We start from the raw sequence: 19,186 nt of genomic DNA on the forward strand, positions 1-19,186 counted from the left end.
CCACTTTTATGACAGACTGCAAATGAAGTAATGAAGTAGAAATGAAGTAATAAAAAGACGACAAATCATTCATCTTGGGAAGGTCTGCATCAGACCAATTAAAATAATGTCTTCAGCACATTGTGATAACATACTGTACCTATGGGAAGAGGCTACTCATACAACCAAGTCCTGAAAATACTGTTTTCTCCAATTGTATCCCCAAAGATTTCAAGATCTGGCTAATAAAATATGAAAAAAATTAAAATATATTAAATATTAGTCTTTGCATTTCTTCCCCATAAGCTGTTAAAGGCGATGATAGCCACAAATCTCTGCCTACAGAGTGTTCCTCACCTGGGAGGCTCACACCTGTGATGGGTAAAAGGCCATACCATGCAGTCCTGTTAGCACAGGAGATGCAAAAGCTCCTCTGTAGCTCTCACTTGGTGCTTTCATGGGGCTGGGCAGCTCCCCCTCTGCTCACATCAGGGTCACATCCACCTTCGGCGCACCACCGAGGCCCAAGGGCTCAGGGCTGCACATCTATTTTCAGCATCCCCCATTGCACTATAAGGAACCAAACAACCAGCAGAGGATGTAAATCCTCAGCACTGCATGCTCTAAGCCTCTACGCGGCTCCATCCCTTGGCGTGTCCTCAGCAGCGGTTTCCTCCAGAGTTAAATCACAGGCATAAAGCCGCTCACGGCCAGAGTGATTTAGGGAGCCATGATACAAACAGCAGCCTCTGTCCCTCAAGAGGGGGGGAAATTTGCGATGATCTTAAGCAGATGAAAAGCAGCACAAAGTCATTCAGCCCTGCGAAGTACCCTGCTGGTCCTATAAATGTCCTGGCTGCATTTCAGCGCTGTGACTGCTCCCCAGGTACAGGGATATGGGCATCTGCTGCCCCAGATTTTTCTCTGAATCAGTTGCTCACTAATTCAGAGATGCTCCCCGGTCTGTGATAACCACGTATCTTCAATCAAAATCTGGTTTACAACTTCGTTATTCTCTCCTCTAGAGCCCCAGTCCAAAACCAGTATCTCTTTCTTCCACATACGTTGATTTTCCAACAATTATAACACTATTATAATATAGGCACCCAGTTACAGCATACCTCTACTCATTACAATTACATGCCATTTGTTGTTTGTACGGACGGTGAGACTCCTCATATTCCAAACAAACTCTCCATCAACATCACACATAGCTGTCTCAGATCTAGCAGAAAAAGCCATAGGTTTTTTATGTTATTTTCTCCACCTCATTTTTTGGCTGTTTCAAAAGTTCACAGCAAAATTCTGCCTCAAAAAACAATGAGCAAGAGTTGAACATTGGGGAGATCTCAAGCCACGGAAAATCCACTGTGACAGAGTGAACTGAAGCGTGATCACACAGGCTATCAGACAAATCTGGATCACTTGGGTGGACTGGCACAGCTTAAAGGGGTTTTTCTTTCATTTATAATTAACCACTTGGCCGTCATATCTCTGTATCCATGCACTCTGGTTGCAAATGTTTACACTGCAATCCCTGTAGAAGACACAGAGACCGTGAGCTAAAAAAGGTGAGAAAGGAAGTTAAACGTGTGCAGCAGAGATGCTAAGTTTAGCATCATGAAAGCAGCCAGAGCAGAGGGAGCGCTGCTCAGTGCTCCCCAGCAGCTATGGCAGCAGCTCTGGGCTGCCCTGCGTGCCACTGAGTCAACAGTGGGGGTGACGGAGCAAGGTGGGGTGCTGGTCTGTACATTCTGGGTAATGGTAGACTGTACAAGAATGACATTCTGATAGGAGGAGATTACAGGGCCAGCAGTGCTGATCCATCCTAAAAGCCTGAGATGACGCAGGCAGTGAGTAACTTGAGATGGACTTCCCAGGCAGTTCTCGAGCTCGTTACGCTATTAGCAACGCTCAAAATGGAAACTGCATTAAGAAATAGAACAATAAAGTACGGAACTCTTGTTTAAACAATGAAGAAACGAATTTAAGTACATTAGTCTGCTATTCTTTTAAAAATAGCTGCTTCTGCTGGTAAATTTACTTAAAGCTATTTTACAGCAGATCAGAGAAGTTTGGGTCGGAAGCCATCTAACCCAAACTCCCATTCATGTAGATGGATCAGGTCACACAATTCTATACATTCAGGTCCTTGGCTACTCACAGAGAAAGTCTCTGCACAGGAGGTAAATGCAAGCTCAGTGCCTTTATTTCTTTAGAATGAAAGCATAGCTGTGAAGAATGAACCTTCCTACAAACCTGGTGAAACATTCCGTGCTTCACAAACAAAGCCTTCAGCAGCACAGCAAGAGCATTTTCATCTCAGACAGTCCTTGAAGAGGACATCCATGTAACCCTGGCTCCTGTGAAGTTGATGGCACGCTGTTATCTTCAGTGGCACATCTACTTGTGAACCTCTGATATTTTCAAAAGAGGCTTCAATATTTTCACAGGGCGCTTCTAAGTGTTTACCACTACAATCAAGGCCAAATGTCTGCAGCAAAACCTTCCGCCTCCGCAAGCAAGACAAGAAGCGACACTCAGCACAGGAGCCCCATCTCACTGATGTGATTTCTGCAGGGTGAAATTTTGGGTGACTGCTACTCCACCACGAGCCACAGTGCTGCAAGACATCAGACCCCATTGGTCCCACTGCTGAGCTGCCTCCTGTCCCCTCCGTACCACCATACAGCTCTGCCCCAGACCACCACCAACACCGAGGTTCACTCCCAGCCCCTCACTTCCTCCCCTGGCAGCTCTCAGGATTACTCATTTTACAACAGTTGCCACCACCACCACCCAACCAGTGAGCCGAATATGTGAGCTGCAATAAATAGGTTTAAAGAAAGACTTTCTTCACTGACAACCTGCTTTATTTTTGCCGGCAGGCATGAATCAAAACAGAACCACAGTACCCTCGCCTGACTTCAAAGGATACGAACATTTAATTTTTTTGCAGCTTTTGCTTCACTGTCCATTGTATTTAAAACACACCCTCAGGCCTCTGAAAGCTCTTTCATCACTTCATTTTTTTTTTTTTAATGGCAATACAGAGCGAATGAGATGCATTTCCAGCACAGCTCACCCCACACGTCCCTGTTCGTTTTCCGAGCGTGCCCAGCTGGTGGACACACAGCTCCTCCGCAGCAGGAGGCTGAGCTGGGCCCACTCCATTTCCTTTGCTCTATGGCATAGCTGAGGACTAGAAATCAGATTGAGGATAATGCAATGATGCAAGCGAGGCAATTAGTAAATGACTCAGCATCTGCAGACCAGCAGGCCCACTATTAACCAGCTAAGTACATTATCTTGGCCGAGATCATAGATTTTTTTCCCTTAAGCTAATTGTCTGTGTGTAACTTCAGCAACGTGCCATCCCCTGCTGCATACATGGGCTCCAGCCCCGCAAGGCACCGAGTGCCCACTGGAAGCTGTGGGCAGCCCCAGCCTCCCTGAGCAGAGCAGCATCCTTGGGCTCATGAGTCCCGGTGGAGAATGAAGAGATGCTACTTAACTAACCCAGTAATGCTCCCTATGCCCTCTGCCCCTCCCATTCCCTCAAGCCTCCATTCATAGAACCAACGATAGAATAGTCTGAGTTGGATGGGATCCCTACAGGGCATCTAGTCCAACTTCCCTGCGATGAACGGGTACATCATCACTCCACAACTGTTTCACAGTCAGAAGAACAGCAGCCAGCCCAGGCAACAGTGCCTGCAGAATGTTGGTCCTCAGCAAGCAAGGAGACTCCACCAAGACATCCAGCCAATCTCAGCTGCACTTCAGACAAGTAAAAAGTAAGCAATTAAAATTTCTTGTTTGCCTGCCTCACTGTAATTTAAGAGACAATATTAACGGTCAGGTGTTTGCATTACATTCTCAGGAGTTTCATTCCAATTATAAAGACAGGAACTACCTGAGCTATGGTTACTAAAGCATTCACAGTGCTTTGGGATGCCAGCACTGGATTTGTGACTTCGAGGCACTGAGCAGGCTACTATATCCAGAAACCAACGCTGGTAGTTAAACACTGACCATTTTAACAAAGTGAATCCTGCTTTAAGCAGACAGGATGTCAGCCAGAAGGACACGTGCAGTTAGAAGGACAGACATTTCCAAGGGCTGCTTTCTACAGGGAGAAATTAACGTGACAAAGAAGAGAAGGTAAGGAGATGTTTTCCAGTGAATGCAGCCCTCCTCTGCCCTATATCACACAGCCTGGCAACCTCACATCTGAGGAAGAAAGGTGTGATCACCCATTAGGCAGAGCATGCTGCATGAGCGCGCTTTCATCTGAACAGCCCTAAGGATGCTGGCGATCCTTGGATGCTCCTGGGTGATACCAAAGGGCCTGGAGGTGCTTTGAATTCAGGCTGCGTTTGTACTGCTCTCATTTTTGCCCAGGTATCGCTGTACTGAACCCCAGACAGCTCTGCTGGGGAAGTGGGGCTGGGAGGAGGAGGAGCAACATCACAAGAGGTGGAAAAGAACTCGAAAGAGAACTTTGGGCTTTGTATTAAAGCCATGAAGAATATAATACAACCACGCCGTGAAAATGCTTGAGATCATAGAAGGAATATTTGTATCTGTTTTGGGATGAAAAGCTGACACCTTCATAACCACCGCCAGTTTGAAAAGCAAATTTCAGTTCAGATCAGACAAAAAAGCTTCTTGGTTTTGATCATATTAAAAAAAAAAAACACTCCACAAACAAACAAAGGTGACCCCACAACCTGCACAGTCTGTTTCTTTGTGTTAAACAGACCTGACATAGGAAAACACGTTACGTGCATCTCCTCCTCCTTTGCATTTCAGGTGTGTTGTTACATCCATCGCTTTCATAAGAAATTCAGACTGCTTATCCAGGGCTCCTTTCCCCCACGCTTTATTCAGCACATCAATCACTTGTCTCCTCACGCTATTCCATCCGCTGTTACCTTGAGCCTCTGGGGCAGATGACAGGAGCGCTGAGTATTCTGAAATATACCGTTTTGTTCTCCATAAGCCCCACCCCACTTCCTTAATGCAGCTTTGATTTGGGGGCTTGCTTTAATCCTTCGTCCCGCGACTGCTGCTCAGCTCAAGGTCTGCAGACCTGTTGCGTCCTATATAAGAGATGCGTGAGCTCTCAGAAGCAGTTAAGGGATGCTGTGCAGCTCCTGCACACCTGCAAGGTACAGGAGGCTTGACCTGCAGCCCGGAAAGCACCTCCAGCTCAGTCTATGCCCATGGAACCATGTTCTCAAAGATTTGTCATTCAACAGTAAAAGATTCCAGTGAGGCTAAAGCAAATGCTGCTCTCAGAATTAGTATTGATCACACAACAGTGTTCATTTTGGAATCAGAGGAGTTATCTGACCACTTCTGCTCTTCTATTTCCTCTGTGGATTATTTTGATTTCAGCTTTGAAAGCACCTCCTACCCTATTAAGATATTAAACTGCAACAAACCAGAGCAGTGTCAGCATTCATTTCACCAGTATCGCCCACTTCAGGAGCTCTTACAGATGCCTGAAACCCACTGAAAACCCTCTACCTCAACTGTTGCTTTTGCAACATAAGATCTGCAAGGCAAATGCAGCCCTCCTGCACTTTGGTAGATGCAGCACTATCCAATGGCCTGATTAAGAAAAAGTCAGTTTTACACTGTTTAGTATCAGCAACTCATAAGCTGATATTTAATCAAGAACTTGTGAACAGCCCCATTAGAAAGAGAAGCAATGCAGTTGTGTGTAGCACTGAAAACAAGCTCAGGGTCACAAATGCTCTGAACAATTCATTAATGACCAAAGTCACAGTTCAGGATGTTATGACAGAAACTGAAGGCAGTATGATATCCTCACTGGTAAAACAGTAAAATCATTTCCCTCCTCTTACACCTCAGAAGCCACCACCCCTACATTTCAGCCAAAGCACTGCTGGTGATTTATATTTACTAAAGATGAAAGCCAAGCACAGTCCCACTCCGAGTCTTTTTCAGCCTACACAAAAGCCAAACTCAGCCTTCCACCAGACCAGCACAAGAAGGCTTTGCCCATCAGCTGTCAATGCAGTTCAGCTTGCAACCACCCTTTCGGCTTTGCTTTCATGTTCCATTGATGTGTATAGATCTAAATCTACCAGATGTCTTTTGTTCTGACTGCTTAATTTGAATATTTGTTATAGAAAATTTCACTAGGATTGGTAGAGGTAAAGCTCTGTGCATCTGAGATTGAAGCATGAAAATAGTAAAGCTCTCTGAAAATCTTTGTTAAATCATCTTCTAGAACTGAATTAAATTTTGTATTCAGATATGGAAAGCTCCAAAATAAACTGCAATATAACAAGCAGGCAATTAAAGAAATGAACAGATAAAGGCCAAATGACACAGAGAACCAGCAGCATCCAATCACAGATGCAGGCATAAAGACAATATCCCTTTTTGTGCCACTGATTACATTTGTTATTCAAGTCTGCCCATCACATTACATCTAACCATATAGATTAACTCATGCCAGAAAACAACACAATCTCTTGCAGCTTTTCTTTTGCCCCAGTGTTCAAACCTCAGCCAGAGTCTTCTCTTCTTGGATCAAAAACTTTGAAAGCAATTCCAAGCACTTCTTCTGCCATAAAAATAAACTTCTCTTTGCCAAATTCTTAGCTGCAAGAGGCCAAATACAAAGATAAACACTACACAAGAGATCCAATTGATGCATCACCAGCCACAATCACCAGCCTGGCAAGAGCCATCCATGCTCAGCAAGTGAAGATGCCTTCACTTTATAGGCGTGGAAGTTAAGCACAAGACCTCACTTGACACAAAAATTCATTCACTGCACTATTTATACACTAAATATATAAACATTTCTTCTCAGCCTTTTGTATTTCCAGAAAGCAAGATAATGCTGACAAAGAAAAAAACTCCACTGTGCATTCCACTTCTTCCAACAGAGAACGTTCTGAGATGCAACTTCCTCAATCCAAAGCAGGGCTCTCCCAAGCAGTAATAGGCACCAAAATAACAACTCCTTGCTCCAAATTGAGTTATACAAGAGTGCTTGTAGGCTTAGCTCTCAACTTCCCACATCTAACCTCAGGAAATTCCCACACCAACTTAACAATAAATTGGGTCCTTTGTTACGCTTAATGAAAGAACAGCAACAGAGTTAATTCCTGCATGCTCAGCCCCTAGCCAATATGAAGCAAAGGGAAATTTGGGGGCATCAGCATTGAAGCTGGATTTCACACACTTACTACCACTCTAAATTTAAGCGGGAGCAGCTGAAAGGTTTATTAAAAAAGGATCACATTGATAGGCTGCAGGGACTTTTGCAGCTTTTGAATATCTCCAGAAAGTACAAGGAAGAGGTTACCTGAATCCCTGCCTGCCTTCATGCTTCGGGAAAATATAAAGGACAGGAAAAACTCTACGGCAGCCTCAGTAGGGCAAGACTTCCCTTGCTTATGAAGCAGCAGCACCAACCATTGAGCGCAAAGAGCCAGGATCGGTGCACGACTCAACAATACAGAAATACTTTTTCGTAAGCTGGAGGTTGGGAAAAGAACTGTGTTAGGAAATGGTTCTAAATAAACAAGGAAAGAAGTCTGTGAGAAGCTCTAATCCACGCGCCTGTTTGAAATATTACTCACTATGGCTCATCTCAAAGCACAGGCTTTATAGTTTATCCTCCTCAAATGACTCCCAGATAAAATTAGTCAGGTGATTTGCAGGATATATTGATTAGAGAGGATTTAGCAACATGAAAACATCCAGCTTTATCTTCCAGTGAAAACCAAAGAGAAGAAAAGCCTGCAATTTTAGCTGTATATAAATTAAGCTTTGTTAATGAATGAAGGAGCTGCAATGAAAATGCTAGATAAGAATTGAAATAATCCTTCTAAAAAAAAGTTAAAAAAAAATTAAAAAGCAATACAAATAGCACTGCTTTCTCATAATGTGGGTATTAGGCTGTGTTTTTGTTTCAATATGCCTGAAAAACCCTGAGATCAGACACTGAGTTTTCTCCTGTGGTTCACAACACTTTCACTGCCCCTACACAGCCTCAATTTCCCCATTACATCCCATAGGATACGAACTTCCCAAGCTCTCCCCATTCTCACCAAACACTCTCTTCCCCAGGCTATCTTTCAAGCACTCAAAAGCCAGAATGTCCCACCGTGCTACACACAACCTAAAAATCAGGGAGTCTTCTGAAAAAAGGGAAACAGAAATGGGCACCCAGAGCTCCCCAGCTCCCAGTGCTCTTTGCTGGGCTCCAGCTCAGCACGAGACCTGTCTTACTAAATGGACTACTTTACCCACAGGCTAACGTGTCTTGCTTGTTTCGGATTTTGTGAAGTTATGTATGCTTTTATACCCTATTAAAAAAAAAAATCCACCAATCCAAACATACTGGCTGAGAGCAGCATGATTCCCTATCAGGGGGCCAAAGCTGTAACTATTTGTAATGGGTCACAATGGTTGTGATGGCTGAACTACCTGATCTTAGTGGTCTTTTCCAACCTTAATGATTCTGTGTGCATAGAACTACACAGGCCTTTATGGAGTTGTCCATAATGCTTGCAAGGAAAGAAAATGTCTAACTTATTGGATACGATTTAATGCCACATTCCTCACACTGACAAATGCTTGTACTCCCTCAAGCAGTGCCACTGATAGCAAGGCATTCATCAAAATACTTGGTAGTTCACAGTCTGTGCCTGGTAGCATTTAAAAGTATAATTTTGTGTGAAATGACTGTTACTTGAGCCTCCTCCAGAAGTCCTTGAGCACTATTGTGCTTCACAAACTCCTTCGCATTGGACGCTGTTAGACTCAGAAAAGCCACAGAGTGCCTCTAACTCCTGGACAAGCCACCGGAGGGGAGGCACAGAGGCTGCCCAAAGGTGTTTGTGGCAGCCCCATCCTTGCAGGTGCCCAAGGCCAGGTTGGATGGGGCCCTGGGCAGCCTGATTTGGTTGGGGGGGGGGGGGGGGGGGGGGGGGGGGCAACCAGCCCATGACAGGGGGTTGGGGCTGGATGGGCTTTAGGATCCCTTCCAACCCAACCATTCTATGATCTTATGACTTAATCTAGGGTGTGCTCCAGAAGCCAGCTAGGAACCCCATACAGCAGAGCTCCTTATGCATTTATGCACCTGCTAACAGCTCTGAGATGGGTTCGCTCAATCGTAATGCACTGCATAAGATATACTTTCCTAATGGTTGAATAGACTTCATTGTGGAGAAAAGGTAAGGAAAAATAGTCAGCCTAACATACTGCTTGTCTAGAAAGGTGCTTCTATCAAGCCATAGTTTGGGCTAAAACTGCCAAGTTGCTTCATGCAGGGGAAAAGAAGGGGTTCTGCTCAGCTGATGAAAGAGCACTGATGTCAGCAGTGTCTGTATCTGCTGCTGGCTGCAGCACTCATCTGCAAAGCAATATCCTGCCTACACTTGAGCAGATATGGACTTGAGCATTTATTGCCCAGGAAGGCACCACAGCTGCCCTGCACCACGAGGGAAGCGAGGACAATCCTCAATCTGTCTTCCCAACATCGCTTTATGTCGTTAAACCTTCAGCTGAGCCCAGGCTGACTGCACAGGTCAGCAGCTCAATACTTTCCAGGGAAGCAGGAGAAAGGCATTTAAATTCCCTCAGGCTGAAAAGGGAAATGAGCTGATGAACCGGGGATTGTGGATTTGTGCTCACCCAGGAACTACTGGGACAAAGCGCTACATCCCAGATGTGTTCTGGCTTTATCAATTGTGCTCCTCCAGCAATTAACTCACTTCAAGGAGATAAACACGCTTCAAAGGGTTTATTTTATTTTTGGTTTGGGTTAAAAATATATACTCTTCTCACTGAGACATGCTGACAAATTTTCCTTTAGATTTAAAGCGTTTCTATTTCGTGTTTTACATGCTATTTTAGATCAAGTGCAAATCCAAAAAGTAAACGCTGTTATGTATTCAGTTCTATGCTAAAGGTTCATTTAAAATCAAAATGGAAAGTATTAACAGTGATGGGGTAGAGTAGTAAAGTGGTAGATAAAGAGATTCAAGAAATCTGCTTAGCGGGCTCATTTCTACGCTTTTTTGTTGTCTTCACAGCCCTTCCTAAAATTCCCATCGTCGGCAAGAAAGAAATTGATTTGTTCCCACCAGAACTTGATTGCTGCGTAACATTTCTGTGCAGACAAAGATGTGAGCTAGCTTTTACCATCTCTGAGGTACAAAGAAGAAATGTATGGGAGGGGAAAACCAACCCAGGAGCCACCTTGCAGGAGAAGACCTGCAAGAAGCTGAGAACTCTGTGGTTGGAACAGGAGATAGAAACAGAGGTAGAACTGTTTCCCAGGGAGGCGAGTTAATGCTACAAGGTCTGGTTCCAAATTCAGCTGAAACACGTGTCTTCTGTTTAAACTGTTAACAAGCTAATGAAATTCCCACACTGTGACCGACCCTGCAGAAACGCCCAAACTTTAATGCCCATACAGACAGAAATTCTACTGATGTCAATGGGAATACTTGCACATGTCTTGCAAAGCAAGACACAGGAACCAACAGAATCTCATTCTTCGGCAAAATCACCCATTTTCTCTGTTGTTTTATGTTCGAGGCAAGCATCCTGTTGTTTTACAGAAATAAATGTACTCGTCCTTAAAACTGAAAAAACACACATCCGTTGGGTCCCACATCAAGAGCACTGAAATGAAAGCCTGTCTCATTCTGTAAAACAGCTATTTAGAATTTATTATGTTTCAGTCAGCCGCTTTGTAACAAATTTTAAAGCTCATTGTAGACTTTCTGCATATTCAGCAATTAAACTTCCACACACTGCACCTGGTAGCTTCCCACCTCACCTTCATAAAACAAACCCAGTTTTATGGAAGCACAGCATGTGGCGTGTAATTACTTCCGAGAAGTAAAGCAGTTGGTCTCTCTTTACAGTCCAATAACTTTCAACACTAAAATCACTTTAAGGAAACAATTTAAATGAAAGAACCTATTTGAGCTCTCATGACTTGTGCTTTTTTTAATTGCTATGGTTGTTCAAATGCAACCTGTGCTCCCTCCACTGTAGCATCTCAGACTGAAAAGTACCACCTGATTCCTTCACAGAATCATTTAATTTAACTCCATATGCTCCAACGGCATTGAAACCATGATCCTGCTTCAACTGAAGGCAACAGGAATCCTAATTTTAATGGCAACTCAGGACTGAAATCATCTTTCCACCAATAGGAAGCTGGTCACCTGGACTGAGGCCTGAGCAGAGGCAGAGCTCGTGTTCCTTAGCCTGGAAAAAAGCATTCTGCACACTACCAGCAGATGTAATTCAGAGGCGTGGAAGGCCTCTTCGGGTGTCCCCACTAGCAGTGCTCTTCTCTGGGTCAGATTTCTTTTGGTTGCTGGACATGCCTTAACTACTGATTGTAACGCTGGGGCACACACAGTTTCTCCGCAAAGCTTTCCTCCTCAGGCTAACAATGCACAGTAGGCCCAAGAAAACTGAAATTCACAAGTTCCCAGCTCATGCAAGAACCTGCCTTCTTCTAAAGGCAATCCCTCTTAAGCGGTAGTTGTTTCTAACCTCCCTTGTTGCATGTGCCAGCTTCTGCATGCACTTGCACAAACACTCTTCAAGAAGCCTCTTTTCATTTTCATTCTCTCCTCTGAAGCCCACTGATTCACATAAGCAGACTTCCACCCTCCCATTGCTTGTTAAATTAAAAATTTATAAAGTTAAGTCACTCATAGAGGCTCCTCAATGTGTTGTTGCAATCCAAACCATCACTACAATGCAAGAGATGCACCAACTACTCTGTGTAACCATATTATCTCACCAACTGTTTTGTTTCCCCTTTCCTGTATTCCCTCTTCTTTTGACCATCAAAATCCCTCTGTTCTTTTTACCCTGTTAGCAGGGATGGTTATCAGCTTCACCTCTGTACAACATAACCCATTCCAGCTGGGCACTCTCAACAGTCCAGGAGTTGGACTCGATGAGCGCTCTCTTCCAATCCCTACAATTCTGTCATGCTGTGAAAGCAAATTCCCTTCTTTGCCTTTGATAAATTGAGAAAAATTATAACACAAAATACAATCATGAATAATGGAGTTAGAACAGTTAACTTGCTATGCCCCAACTCTTGTTGGAATGAGTTATCTTTAATCCTTTGGACAACTCCCCCCAACTGAACAAAATTTCAGAACATCAATATATATTCATTATCTGAAAAGATCAGAAGCATAGATCTGACTGAAGTTATTAGGACAAATCCTCCTATACAGGCTTCTGTGGAACTTCAACATGGATGTAAGCTCTCCAGCCTTACATGCAGACAGGCTCTGCAAAGCTCTCACGGATTCAGCACAAGTGTCAAACACAGATGGGCAACCCCAGAGACTAAGCATCAGTTCTTGCCAACAGTGGGCAAGGGTTCAATCACCAAGCATCAGCAGAATAGCAGTCACTGTGCAGAAGCTCAGCTCCTGGTACCATGCCTTCTTGTAGCATAGGACTAAAGAAGGCATAAGCTGAATCACATTAACTGGTATTTGCTGTGGGCTAAGAGTTCATATTATTGACAGCCAATGTGGATCAGTTGATAGAAGATAACCCAAAAGCATGTCCAAGTCTGTTCTCAAGATAAAATATGTGCAGCACTGACATGGTGAGTTAGCTCTGGGTATTATCAGCATCGCTTGCTTGAAATATATTAACAGCTCTTTTCTTTTCTCCTTTATATATTATGAAGGCTTCAATCCGTATTATGAATTATGAGCCTGATTTCGTTCCCAGCAATGTTAATGGCAGACAAATGTGTCTCTGCATTTAATATATTCTTTTCAATGTCATTAGCTTATTAGCGAATATTAAGTTCTGCTGTCACTGGGAAGCATTTCACATTATTCTACAAAATGATCTAGTACCTCAGACAAGAGGGCAATGAGTGCTAAGAACAGCCACACTTCCCTTCTCACAAACCAACAGTGGAACATCACTCTCATGTTACTCCTTCCACCATTCAATTTGCATCCCTATTTCGCTCCAGTTCAGGCCCACCCGTGGCCCAAGTAACAAAAGCAGGCAGAGCGTTGCAGGGGAACTCCTCAGGGGCAAACTTGGATTTTGCAAAAATCAACTCAAAAAAAAAAAAAAAATCAACACCCTGTTGTTGTTTTTCATGTGTAAATGCTAAGAAATGGAGCTCCCGTTCTTATGCAGTAATTGCAGTGCCAGGTAGCTGAAAGCTGCAGCTTCAGAGGTCCCTCAATATCTACCAGTGATTACAAACTTCATTTTCAAAGCACTCAGTGCTAGTCCTGAGCACAAACACAGTTTAAGGCAAAAAAAAAAAATATGGAGATAAAACCCAGATAACTCAGTATATAGATCAAGGAGAGTAATCTTGTCACAGTAAGAAAAGCCACAAAGCACTCAGGGATTTGATGAGCACGAGGAATCAATTGCGCATCAAGTCAATTGCTGTGGTTTATCTCAAGTCCTTCTGTTTTGATTCATAACCATCACTGCCACCAATCTGCATAGATAATAGAACAAGACACCCTCTTAAAGTCTTAATCGGGAATTAAAAAGTAATATCCTCCTACATCTTTTTCTGCCCATTGGAAAAGCATAGACATTAATGTTTAATGTCAGTTTTATTGTAAGGATGGTACCAGCTTGGAAAGAAGCACTTTAAGCAGCTCTGTGACATCACCACCAATTTGTAAGTGTAATCGCTGCAAACCAAAGCAAAAACAACAACAAAAAGCAGTCAGCAAATCCTTCAAGCCATAACAGGTTGTAAACACGACTGTTACAAGAACGAGGGTGAGCTGTGCTTCTGAGCGGCGCATTTTTCTCCTTAGTACAGCAGGTACTGATACAACTGCAATATTCTTTCAACGCATTTCCAAACTTTGCCAATTTTTTTTCCCCCTTGTTGTTGGAAGTGAGATGATTATTCATACTTTCAGCGTACTGAAGATGAGTGGGCAGTCTGCTGCTCAGTGAAGCGATTTCTTTGACAGGTACTTACATCACTTGCAATAACACCATAAATACGCACAACTGTTTAAAAACAGTAAAGAAACAATGAAAGCCTTGCTGCAAAGAGCCAGAGAAAAAAATATGTTCCAGGAGCCACAGTTCAGACTCATAACATATGTGGAAGAGGAGAGATGGAGAGGGGGGACCTAAGCAATCAGTGCTGAACCACCACCTCCAAACAGTGGGATCTGCACCACCATGTGAGCAGCTTGGAAGAGAAATCTCTGACAAAGCAGCTCAGACTGCAGATTGACTTCAGCAAGTGTGCTGGGAGCGCATGCTCAACAAGAGCCTGGGAAAGTGAAGCAGGATAAAAGATAGGCTGTTCTTCACGGGATGGGAACAAAAGGACTGGCTGCATGTCAAGAGGACTCTGTGCTGGGTAAGGCTCTGGGTCAAGATAATATGGCTCTGTGAAATCCAGCACCATATACCTTCAAAACAGTGGTTTACCTTGAGGATAAGACCCTATCTAACCAATGCACTGTGTATGAGATCCTCTGATCACAAACTCAGTTTACAGAGGGGCTACAGAGAGAACTTTAATGCCTTTATACTCCCCTTCCTAGACAAGCTGCCTTGTTTCTACCCCACAACTCTTGCTTATAGGAACTCTTCTTTTCCACTCTCCTCCCTCCTTGGTTGCTTCTGTAACCCCCTTTCTTGGGACACAGCAGCACCCAGACTCAGCCCCACAGTGAAATGGGGCCAGGGATAATATGCTGGGTATATGAAGAAATACAGACTGGAGCTCCCAGGGCCAATGGCTAAAAGCTCCAGAAGTAATGTTTTCTCCAAAATTTCCCATACATTGTGTTCGGACTGTTCAGGTCAGGAAGGCTGGTTATATAGCTAACTGGCATCAGTCCTGACCAGTGAGACTGAATCCTTAGCTTGCTAAATAAGGAAGACATCATCTCTTCCTCAGAGCATTAAGGAGCTTTGCAGGTGTTGCTTCCTTAAACTCTGTCAAAATAATGAAGAATTAAAGTTTGCTAAAAAGCTTCCTCCAAAAAGGCCTATAAATAGGTGAAAGATTAGACCTGCTGCATCTCTCCATGTTAAAAATAACTGCAATATTAAAAATTAAAATTCTCTTAAAAAGAACTGACAGTATTAACAGTTCCAATGCCAAGTTAAAAATTAGACCCAATCAGCACAGAACAACATTTGGAAACTCATTTAAAAATGAATGAGACAAAGATTAGCTGCTATAAAATATAGTATCATTTGTATGAAGTGGAAATCAGCTGCCCAGAAAAAAAAAAAAATCACCTGTCATTACTGACATATAGCTAATGCAGTAGAGATGGAACAAGAGTATGGCATGGATTTTTAAAATCAAATCAGCCTTAAGTCAATTCCCGAGACAAATCTTTTTACTATAGTAATCTAGAATGCAGCTTTGGTTAGGTTTCATTATTGATGGAGGCTGTTAAAATATAACCCTCAAAACAGACTTAGGAGCTAGATGCTGATTAAAGGATTGGCTTTCTACTAGAAAAATGCTGATGCTCCTTGCATTTCCTACAAAAGTGTTTCAAAGCCTACTAATCAACAAAATGAGCAGTACTGTCATCTGGATCATATTGTTAAAGGAATTAACTGTATCGGCATGAGGATACCCAATGAGCTTCATAGAAGCACAGAATCACTAAGGTTGGAAACGACTTCTGAGATCATTTAGTCCAGTTGTCCACCTACCACCAGTACTGCCCACGTCTCTCATGCCTCATCTCCACATTCTCTGAACACCTTAAGGGACAGTGATCCCACCACTCCCTGGGCAGGCTATGCCAGTGCCCAATCACTCAATATTCAACCTTATTTTTTGCATAATGAACACCCATTCACCTAACACTCCATTTGTAGCAAGGCCCATGCATTTTCCCAAAATCTCTTCTAAAAGTAAATCGCAGGGCAGGGGAGTACACATATATATAAAAATACATGTACGTAACAATGGAAGACATAATAATCATAGTTTTGTGGGTTCTCTATGAGCTGAAATTGATAGCTACACACATGCAAGCAGGTGCAGTGGCGCTCACCAATTTCCTCTTTCCTTCCCTTCTCCATCTCTTGTCACTACTGGTCAATGCCAGAGATGGGTGGCACCAGAAAGCAATAGCCATATTCATGCCAGCGTGCCTGGTTCTGGCTCCTCACGGCATGCTGCTCCTGATGGCTCACTGCAGGGAATCCACTTTGTAATTTTAATAGTTTCAAAAGGGGATTTTTCTAATTTGATAGAGTGGGATCTAAATTGCACTCTGCATCAAATAAAATACCTTCAGAATAACACACTCTGGGTGTAGAAGAAGAACTAATAAATGGGACTGAGGATAAAAAAAATTGCACATTATTCAGTGGAGAATGATAGCATTTAGCAAAGATAATTGCACACGTGCACCGTAAAATGAGGACTCTAAGAGAATAGTTTAAGTCACAGAATATTTGGATTTGAAGTATTAAAAGTGTATTGCGACTGAGGGTCTATCAGATGAAAAAAAGTAGTTTCCCATTTCCTTCATTGTAAGTTAAGCTATTTAACATGTAGAGCTACGCAGTTCATTTTGTCACCAAAATGACTTTTCCAGGTTGTTCCTGATGTAGCAGCATTCATTCTTTTTGCAGTATCACAGAGCAAACGTCAGACTGAAAATAGAAACCAGTGATACAAAGATGCCCAGGCCTGTAATTAGTGCAAATGGCACGAGTGCAGAAAATGAAGGGAAGATAAATAGCTCAACTTCATCTACAGATGTAGGCAGCGGGAATGGGGAGGTAAGCAACAAAAATATCACCTTCCATTCACCCTTTTATCTCAGACTGATCACAATTGCTCCAGAGAATGAGTTATGGGCTGCTTATGCGTTATCTTAATAGCTTTGTCACCTCCTCTAGTTCAGAAGCAAAAGGTGGTTGAGCAGGATAGGGTTCTGCTTGGTTTGTTTGTTTGCTGGGGTCTGGGGTGGGTGAGGTTGGGTTTGTTTATTAGTTTTTTGCATGTTTTCTATGCCCAGGCTTTTATTTGTCAGTGAAAACCAACTTAGCTTTTGAACTATCTGCTGCACCTCTTCCTTCCTCAATAAGACTATCTTGAGATGCTTTGGTGTTTATTTTACTATCCCAGGAATATCTTAATTGTATCTCTTCAGTGGCATCTTAGATAAAAACTGACCAGTGTGGTTCTCTGTGCGTCTCTACATGGCACTCATATGTTAGATTTCTTTATCTTTAGGGTGATATATTTGCTAAAAATTATCCGCCCTCTGAGACCACGTTATTACTTCACTATTGAATTCGGACTTGTAAGTTAAAGCTACCATGCAGCTTCTCTAACAGCCTAACAAAAAAAATGCAGCAGAGGAAATTATTTCCAAGAGAATAAACAGGTCATATTTAATATAAATTTAAGGATAATATTTATTTCTATTTATATCAATGGTACCAGCTGCAGCATTCGCTCTCATTCAATTATGCAAGGCAAACTCTGTACTACAGCGTTCTCGGAACAGTTTGAAGGAAGAGCACATTTCCTAGAACCCTCTCAATTGTACCTTCCTCCCACTCCCGGCATCAACACAGAAACACGATGATTAAGGAGGCCCCAGGCATATTTTCCTATGGAGCTCACTTTTCCTAAACTGATTTGGAGGGGGAAAAAAATTAATTTCCATAGAAAACTGTACGAAGCACATGCCAACACAAAGAAACGCCACAGGTGCCCATACCCATGACCTGACTCACATCTGCTCATCTGTGAGGCCTTGAGAGATGTGTGGCCAGAGGAGGGAGGGCAAAGCTTCCAGACAAAGGTATTTCTCAAGGACTTAATGAATTTTGCAAGCGTAATCATCTTTAATCTGGACATCAAGGCACCTCTCTCATCCCATGAAGTCTTGGTGCTGACATTACAAAAGGAACACACTCTCATTACAGCATCACGAGATGACTAATAACAAACTCAAAGTGAACCTACTTAAATGAGCAAAAGGGCACTAAGGACCATGGCAACTTTGCCCTGTGACAATAAGCAGAGGCTGAAGCTGATCGGCTGCACTTCACTTGAGTCCTGGCACCTGCAGGACAGGAGAAGCACAAGCTCCCCTAGCAGCAGCCTGGCCATCCCATGGATGTGTTTTCCATGCCCAAGTCTCTGCACTGGCCAAGTACTGGAGGCCCTCCATCAGACCATCTGACCCACACACACATGCCATCACTGCTGTCCTTGGGCAATATTTGGAAAGGAAAGATGGGTAAGGGTAGAACCGCTCTTAAATACTCTCTCAGTTCAGGAGCTTCTTCAGCATCAAATCCCTGCCCAGGAGCAGCAAACGCTCCTGTGGGGCAGACACCAGTGTGGAGCAAGGAAAAAGCCTGCAAAAATCCAGCCCAGACAACAGAATTCTAAACACAGTCCCTTGGTTCTGGCAAAATAAATAAATAAAACAAGTGAAATGGAAACAGAAATGCACACTTACAGCTTGAGCAGCGCAGCCTGCCCTTGCTCTGCAGCGAGGCAGCTCCGCCTGCCAGGCTGGGGGGGATGGATTAGCAGAAGCTTTAAGTTCTTGCTTTTTGGGAGCCCCACGCAGCTCAGCTGGCTTTAGGAGGCTGGAGAGCACCTGCTCTGCTCACAGCTCTCCAGTCCTGCAGCTCGTGGATCCCAGCAAGGAGCTGCTGCCCTTCAGCACGCACAGCCCCAGCTCCTGGGCTCTGTCGGCACTGCTCCAGAAGAGCCGACATGCAGACAGACACTCCACGGCTGGCTAGGATCTGCTATAGGGTATTGCAGTCTGGCCAGAAGCATTTATTAAGGAAAACTGCTGTAACAGCACATACACATGTATTTAGATTCTGTTCCAATTTTCCCCTCTTGTTTGCCAGGCACATCGGCATGTTAATGCAGTTCTACCCACAGGGAGATATCCAGCAACTCAGAAGCACAACTACAAGGAATATTCTATTCCAGGTTAGAGATTTCCAAGAAGTTCAAAAATTTCCTATTGATTTTCCTGATGTAAAACTCTGAGATCACAGACAAAAGGGAGTTTAATGAACAGCTACACTGGCTAACTGAAAAACTCCCTGCCTCACAGTTCAGTCTCTGGAGGTGGCCAAGAGTGGGTACTCAAGGAATAGTCTAAGGACAAAGCAA

The 19,186-nt window shown here is 43.4% G+C and overlaps 1 protein-coding gene across 5 annotated transcripts in view; it reads right to left on the bottom strand.

Moving 5' to 3' along the window:
- Positions 1–19,186, bottom strand: part of FGF13 (fibroblast growth factor 13) — a 272,223-nt gene that overhangs the window by 136,340 nt on the left and 116,697 nt on the right. Inside the window, exon 1 of one of the 5 annotated variants that reach the window (XM_046939965.1) lies at positions 18,510–18,752. The exons of the other annotated variants lie outside the window; for them this stretch is intronic. The gene's annotated coding sequence lies outside the window, so the exon portion shown is untranslated. Of the gene's footprint in view, positions 1–18,509; positions 18,753–19,186 lie in introns of those variants that run through there. 5 annotated transcript variants of the gene reach the window in all.

Source organism: Gallus gallus, chromosome 4, assembly GCF_016699485.2.
Source record: "Gallus gallus isolate bGalGal1 chromosome 4, bGalGal1.mat.broiler.GRCg7b, whole genome shotgun sequence".
Classification (NCBI taxonomy): Eukaryota; Metazoa; Chordata; class Aves; order Galliformes; family Phasianidae; genus Gallus; species Gallus gallus.